The sequence below is a fragment of the Temnothorax longispinosus genome, chromosome 2, assembly GCF_030848805.1.
Source record: "Temnothorax longispinosus isolate EJ_2023e chromosome 2, Tlon_JGU_v1, whole genome shotgun sequence".
Classification (NCBI taxonomy): Eukaryota; Metazoa; Arthropoda; class Insecta; order Hymenoptera; family Formicidae; genus Temnothorax; species Temnothorax longispinosus.
The window spans coordinates 11,925,055-11,933,027 of record NC_092359.1 but is presented as its reverse complement, the minus strand read 5'-3'; the positions used below and the strand labels follow the sequence as shown (position 1 = coordinate 11,933,027).

Genomic DNA, 7,973 nt, shown 5'->3' with positions numbered 1-7,973 from the left:
TTTGTTCAACGAATAGTCCTTCTGGTTTAGATAATATCTGTCAATCTTAAATTAGACATCAACTTTCTGAAAGTAAGAAGTAATCTTTGTATTGATATCTGTCTTTATGACCAGCTTCTTGCAGTTAATGACTGACTAGATTGCAATTAAGTGAGCAATTCAATTATATATGGACAGAAAGACCATTTGTGGAAAATGAGAACACCGTGGAATATTAAAGCTTTTCAATATTAAAGATCACTATTTCGCATACGACGAATAATAATTAACGAAAGATAGATAACTATCTTAAACGTAAGAATATATATAAGATTTGTCTGACGACAAGGATTCTCTTCTTACCAATAGGAATATAAGAAGTGAATCTAACGTTAATTACGCTTTATCGAGCGCGACGCAATGTTCATGGATTTTAAATAGCAGTTTCTAGTATCTAAATGACTTTTAGTAACGCAAGGATCCTTTACATGTATTTACAAATAGCTAATCGGTTATGTTAACAGTAATCTCGGTTGCAACCGGTGAACCAAAGAAAGAGATAATGAATGTACTGAGCTCAGATTTTCAACGTGTGAAGCTTGGCGGCTTCGCTCGATAGACGAATTATACTGTGATAATACACTCGTTCGCCCCTGAAACCAAGATCGAAATGTAACCGAATTTATGTAATCCGTTACATCGTGTTAATCGAAGATTAACTTCCCCATGAAGGATCTCTGGTTTCATTAGAAAAGACAGATTTTACCTTGTCACAGTAGACTTGATTGAATAAAGCGCTTGATCCTTGAACCAAGGATTTATCCGAGTGAGGCCAGAAAGATCGTCATCTCTTTTTACCGGTATGGTCTAATGGCCGCTCTTTTCCTTGTACAGAAGGACGATGCAACAATGGCGACGATCCCGTTTCTGTGGTAGCACGGGGCCGTGATGGTGAAGCCAAACGTTATGCCGGTATAGTCCCGTGGCAAGCGAGCTTGTCAATGCTCACATATATCGTTGAGCCGTCAGGTTTACGAACGAGCCTCGCAACCACTATGTATTCTTACGATTCGATTCGCCTTTCTAGAAAATTAAACCGACTTCGTCTCACTGAAGAGAACGATGATACTTCGACTGACTTCGACAAGCGCCCGGAAACGAATGCTCTCTTCAACGATCGGCACGCTCGTGGACGCACGCTTCGCGTCCGGAACTAATACCTTTTCCGGCGATCGGCACGCTCGCGGACGCACGCTTCGCGCCCGGAACTAATGCCTCTTCCGGCGATCGGCACGCTCGTGTGATCAAGTCCAGTTGCGCCACGCTTTCAGCGCTGAAGTATTGTTTTGAAAAATGGCTGACACTGAACGCGCGGATCGCTCAAAATGATACAAGTTCCGCTATCTACCTTATCTCGAATGCATTAGTTTTATGATAAACGCAACAGAGGGCAGCTAATATACAGTCTCTCTTTGTCTCTCACTATATCTCACTGAATCTACTTTCGCTTCAAACAGATACCTTAAATATTGTATCACATTTGTTGCACGTTGCTTCCGTTTTGACTTTTTTTAGTGTGAACCAGTTGGACACTTTGGATTTATCTGCCATTACGATTATTGTCATTACAATTAGTACCGTTCTCTATTGCGGATGGTTTGATACTAAGCGCGGTACAGAAACGATACCAGTCGCGTTAACAAGCGTTTGAAAAACTGCTCATAAAAATCGAAGAGAGAGGTTTGGTTTATTTACTACCTAAACCTTAGATGTATGTAAATATTGATATACGTATAATTTTTTGCCCAACATATCATATCGTACGGCTCTATCTTCTTTCTTCGATTACTAAATTTAAACTTATTTTTAAGTTAAAACACACGCAGCGCGTATGACAATTAAAAAGTTGAAGTTAGTTAGATATACGGTAAAAATTAAAAATCAGTTTAGTCTATGAAACGCTCTTTTATGAAATGATATTTCTTGACTCGTATGTATGTATTCCTTTTTCTTTAAAAAAATAACACGTGTATAAATAAATATAAATAAAACATATAAGTAATAAAATATTAAAGAAAATTTTCTTGAAATACTTTTTTAGAAATATGAATAGTTAATGATTCTATCGTCAGATTAAAAAAATTGTTATTTTTTTTTTAGTTTCAACTTATTCGAATTTATATAAAGATACCGGCTTTCTTCTAAAAATTAACACACTTAAGAAGCACCTAACAACGAACGATAGACTTAAGTCTAATTTAAATTTTTTTGAACTATTTGTGATTTTTTTTATTTCTGCATTTTATTGGTTTTCTAATTTTTTATGTCCATTTATGACGTCAATGTGTAACGCTAATGTCTGTTTCTTTTTAAGACAGTGTTGTTACATGTTATACGCATTATTCTACCGATTGTATGACGTACGAATATATCTTTTTGATTTATTATATGACTTGCTTTGATGTCGGTGAAGTTGCCATATCATTTTCCAGCAGATAAAGAATAAAAGAAAGTTCTTTTCGCATACAGTCGAGTTTTATAGTCCCTGATACTTTTCAGCGATAGTTCTGGTAATGTTATTTCTAGTAAAAGAATCCATTGAAAAGAATCATCATCAAAACTTACGCAAATGACGTTCACGGCAGATCTTCGAAGTCGAATATCTTCTTAATTAGTGACCGCATCGTTTTCGATCATAGAAATTCTTTTCAGAATTCTTAGAGTTCTACTCAAAAACGGAACTTTTATCAGAACGTCTAGAATTTTCAAAAAAAATTTTTATGCGGACTTACAAGTCGAATTTCACGCGTTGCATTTTCGAAGTCGAATATCTTCTTAACTAGCCATTAAGAAGTTAATAGGTATATTATGTCTTGCTCAACATTTAGAAATTAAGTTAAAAGTACCAATACTCGGACATGTATCTATATCTGGACAGCTTTATTATTTATAAGTATAACGCGAATTACAATCAAAGATAAAAATATTCTTTTTTGTAGTTTGAAACTTTAGTTATATGGCATCCAAACGTTTATTTCCATAAATTTATATTTTTTTAAAGGTATCCAGACATAGCTATGTGTCCAGGCATTAATACATTTATCTACTTTTAAGTGTCCGTGTATTGGTACCTTTATACTTTATAATTGAATCTGAAAATTGAATAATTTTCCTCCGCACGAGCCGAAATAATTAATAAGATATTTTTTTTTATTATATGCAAAATAAAGATAAACTTTATATTCTACAAATTTAGATTTTGTATTAGACATTTAATCATTTTTAAGTGGAATTAGTTGTTCGAATTTTTATTAGAAAATTATATATATAGTATGTATAATATATATATATATATATATATATATATATATATATATAGATAATTAAAATTAGATCCGTATAATTAATTGCATTTTTAAGCTTATCGGTTAAATGAGTTTTGATAAATGATAGCATTTATCTTTACTAAATCTAGACTACCTACCGTATATGATAAATAGTTCATGAAAGAGTACTTTTTAATGAAAAGTTGATTACAGCGGATATACTATAAGAATAGTTCGAGCTTGTGAAAATATCGTTTTGTTAATGATACCATGTAAATGTAATTTTCAAAAAAGGTAAAAAAAGATGGTGCCAAGTACACTTTTATAATATACATTAATGATATGCAAGATTCACTTACGTGTACAAGTTAAACGTCTATTGTTTTCTATTTTGTATACATTGAGTATAATTATGTAGTTTTCTTTTGATATTTAAAGGCGCACATTATATCACGGTTGAAGTTCGGCCGAATCTGTTTGGCCGAAACGGTCGTTTGTTATAAGTTTTAATACAATATCGTAACACGCGATTTGGGATGAAAACGTTCATTATTGTAGGAAGAGAGAGAGAAAAAGAGACTCTAAAAATCTCGAGATTTCCCGTGTACATGGATTTTTACGTAAATTTAACATTGTAATGATTTAACGCATTTTTATTTTTCGATATCCTCTTTCTATATTTGTAAAGGGTGTACAAAAGAATGGTGCACGGAAAGAACGGTTTTTGCTGAAGTATTTAAAAATTTAGCTAGATACAGATCTGAAAATAATTTTGTTGCATAATCAAAATAATTATGTAAAACAATCAAACTGATAACTAAAATATAAAAAATTTTTACAGCATTATCATCATACTTCAGCGACCTACTATAATTATTTTAATGGTGCAACAAAATTATTTTCAGACTGTATCTAGTTAAATTTTTAGATACTTCAGTAAAATTGTTCTTTCCGTATGTGTAGATTAAGGGCGTGCATTTCCATGATGCGTGAATAAGAAACTCTGCAAGTCTCTGGCTTTCGTTTGCGCTTCACAAAACCGAATTTTGTACCCGTACTATCATTATCAATAATTTCTGCGTAGTCGACGTTACTTTGTACATGAGCGTGAATAAATTGCATGTTATCTTTTTTAACCCTAGGTATACACAGTTTTATTTTGTCTGTACTTATACACTGTGGGGTCTCGGAGACCTCATCCCATTGTCATCGTAACTTCAGCAAAAATGAATTTCAGTTTATTTTTTTTTTTTTTTAATCGATTAAGAATCGATCAAGGAATAGGTCCATCATCCATAAAAAAGTCGATTGAATTAAAGAGTTCCGAGATATACGAGTAAAAAGAAAAAAATATATGAGACAAAAGTTTCTATGAGCGTGAAAAAAGGAACCTAGGCTGGGGTCTTGGAGACTTCACTGTGCATACCTAGGGTTAATAAGTAGCACTGTGCTGCTGCATTCTCGATGCTGCATAGCAAGGAAGAAATCGATAAAATTCATATTTTTATTTAAAAAACCGTATATATGCAGTACACGGAAAGAACGGTTTTGCTAAAGTATCTAAAAATTTAGCTAGATACAGATCTGAAAATAAACTTGTTGGTCCATCAAAATAATTATGTAGAACTTAAACTGATTGCTAAAATGTCAAAATTTTTTACAGAATCATCATATTTCAGCGACTTACTATAATTATTTTAATGGTGTAACAAAATTATTTTCAGATCTGTATATCTGGCAAAATTTTTAGATACTTCAGCAAAACCATTCTTTCCGTGCACATATTTTTATCAGGATCTAAATATCGCTAATATATATCACTAATGTAAAATGTACATAAAAGAAGCCAGTTGTTGCCATTTGTACATGCATTAATCTAATAATTTTTTTGTCTGAACGTTGTTGGAATATTATCGAATCATTAGAGAATCTTAATATCTTGAGTTCGACTGATCGAGATTCAGCGGAAAGGCAAATATGTATAATATACGAGAAGCTTGAAGAAGTGCAGGATGTCTCTACTGAAATTACCCGGAAAAGGAACAGACAGTATCTGAATATTTTTAATTCTTTAGGGGCCTGTGTACATAAAAAAAAAACTTTTATCAGGGACGTCTTTTAACACTATCTTATAAATTATAAAATTTTACTCCAACGAGATCGATGTGTGGCCCCTAAAGGGTTAAAAAAAGAGAAAGTTACGACAAATGGATTAACAACGCGTAATGAGTTAACATTTATTTTTACTGGCTCAGTAGATTAGTGTGATTACGGCTTTTAAAATGATCACGTCTACGTTAATTGTTACCTTATATATTACCTTTTGTCAATCGTGGCAGAAAGGACAAAAGGTTCATGGACACATAGTTGTCTCATGTGTTGGCGCCGAACGACCGACGACACATACAGTTCGCCTAGTTTCGGCGGATTGCACTGATCCCGTTTTGTGGTAGGTCACTGGTAGGTGAGAACCGGTCGTCTTAGTTCCATTCTACAACTGCACGTGATTTCGACGTTCGTTTTGAGCATTTCCGTGTTTGCCTTATACCTTACACTGACGATCATCGGAGATGTTTCTTCAGGATCCAAACAACGCACTGATGCCTCTGGAACTGAATATGCAACTGGCGTCGCCACTTTTCGCGCAGTCACCGATCGCTCTACAACGCAAATTAGGTGAGAGGATGAATTCAAGCAAGTAAACGTTGAGCTGCTTAATCGAAACCTCTGGCAGCAATTCTACAAGAATAATACAGAAATGACAATTACCAAGAGCGGTCGGCGCATGTTCCCGTTCGTTCAGATAAATGTAAGCGGTTTGGAGAAACGTGAGAATTATTATGTCCTTATGGAGATAGCCGGCCTCCGATCGCCGCCACAAGTACTGTGGATACCAGAACGGGGGCAAGAACAGCAATATGGGTGGCTGGAGTTTTACGGGGCCGGCAGAGCCGCAACAGCCCTTCGGCTATAGGATTTATAAGCATCCCGAGAGTCCGGCAACGGGGAGCCACTGATGGATGGACAATCCGATTAGCTTCAATCTCACGAGCAACACATCAACGATCCCAATAATAACGTGGTATTAACATCGATGCACAAATACGTTCCTAGGATCTGTCCGTTGCTTCGATGCGAAGAACTACAACGAGCTCTTTACTCATCCGACCGCGTTATTTGCTTTTGAAGAGACGGAATTTATCGCGGTGACGGCATACCAAAACGAGAACATCACAAAGTTGAAGATCAATAACAATTCATTTGCGAAGGGTTTTCGCGAGACGGGTCAGTCACGGTTCTAGCGAAAGCATCATTCGATCGATCATCAGGCCCAATCGGATTCCAGTCCCGACGAAGGGGTCTCATTGACCTACGACTCCGAATCAAATCAGCCAAACGACCTTCCCCCTTTAAGGGTTCCAAGCCCATTAAAGCATGCGATTATCTTTCACTTTAGCCGGGGAGTCGAAGTTGGCCGGCCTTGCAACGTGGGAGAAGCGGACGCGAATCCCGCCACCGTTGCGAGTCGATCCCCGGCGCCGGGCATGCTTGAAACGCAGTGCCGACGTGCACTGCGTTTGACACAGATGGATATCCATTCACGAAATAACTTATTACTATTTATTTCTATTTTAATTTGACACGGCTACTAGGGGCAAGTCTCATCGAGATCGTGGACATGTTCGGACGTGTTTTGTTCTGAATAATTTTTGAAGATTGCTAATGCAATCAGCGCCAAGTTTGGATTGAATCTTTCGAGTCTGTATTTATTATTTTTGACTTGTTCTTGGCCGTTATGTGATTCTGAGGAGGATTAGGTGTCATAAAATGTACAAAGAAGAAGAAGTAGAAGAAGGCTATTGTGGGCCACGGCTATTCGTGGCATGAGTTTCGTGCATCAAGAGGCGTAATCGTTTCTATACCCGATAACTAGCGCCTACTCTTGAGCAGCCAGCTACGCAGTCACTGGGTGTCTCCGCACTAACCGAGTCATCAATCTCGCATCGTGCGTGCAGTGCCCGGACCATTCGAGAACCCGGGCGTGAAGATTCATTCTTGACTTCTTCATATTTACTGCGTGTTGGGGAGCAAACGGATTGACAGCCGAAACCTTTCCAGATAACCGTGCTTTTCCTTGGCTCCACAACTCACCAGCGGTACTTAGGCCTGTATCACTACAGGCTCTTAGAGGCGCAGTCAGATCGCCATTGACGCCACTTGGTTACTGCAGAGCGCGCTGGCCAGCCGACATCAGATCTTGCGACCGAGCCGTACTGAATCGGAACAGCCTCATTGCAGCGGTCCAGCGAGACCACTGGGAGGTGGGCGCATGACTTGACTGGGAGAGGTTATATATTCGCATCACCAGACCAGGAACTGACTCTGACCCCAGACCCAAAGAAACTCGTGCAGGGCCTAGACAGCCTGACTTCTCCGATACAATACGACAGTGCTCGCACCAGCGTAGTTTTCAGGCCACTTGAATTTTCGGATTTCAACACGGATTCGCCACTTTTTTTGGGTTCCTTTTTGCCACGATTTACAAAAGGTAGTAATTTTGCCACTGTTTGCAACGCGGACGGGAGCGAGGCCGCCATGGCCAGCGTGATTACCGGTAGTAGGTCCGACCAAGAGAACGAGTACGTGCATACGCGATTGCGTACTTAA

General features: G+C 37.5%; 1 pseudogene; it reads left to right on the top strand.

Moving 5' to 3' along the window:
* The first annotated feature begins 5,866 nt into the window (after positions 1–5,866).
* Positions 5,867–7,973, top strand: LOC139809041 (putative T-box protein 7; annotated as a pseudogene).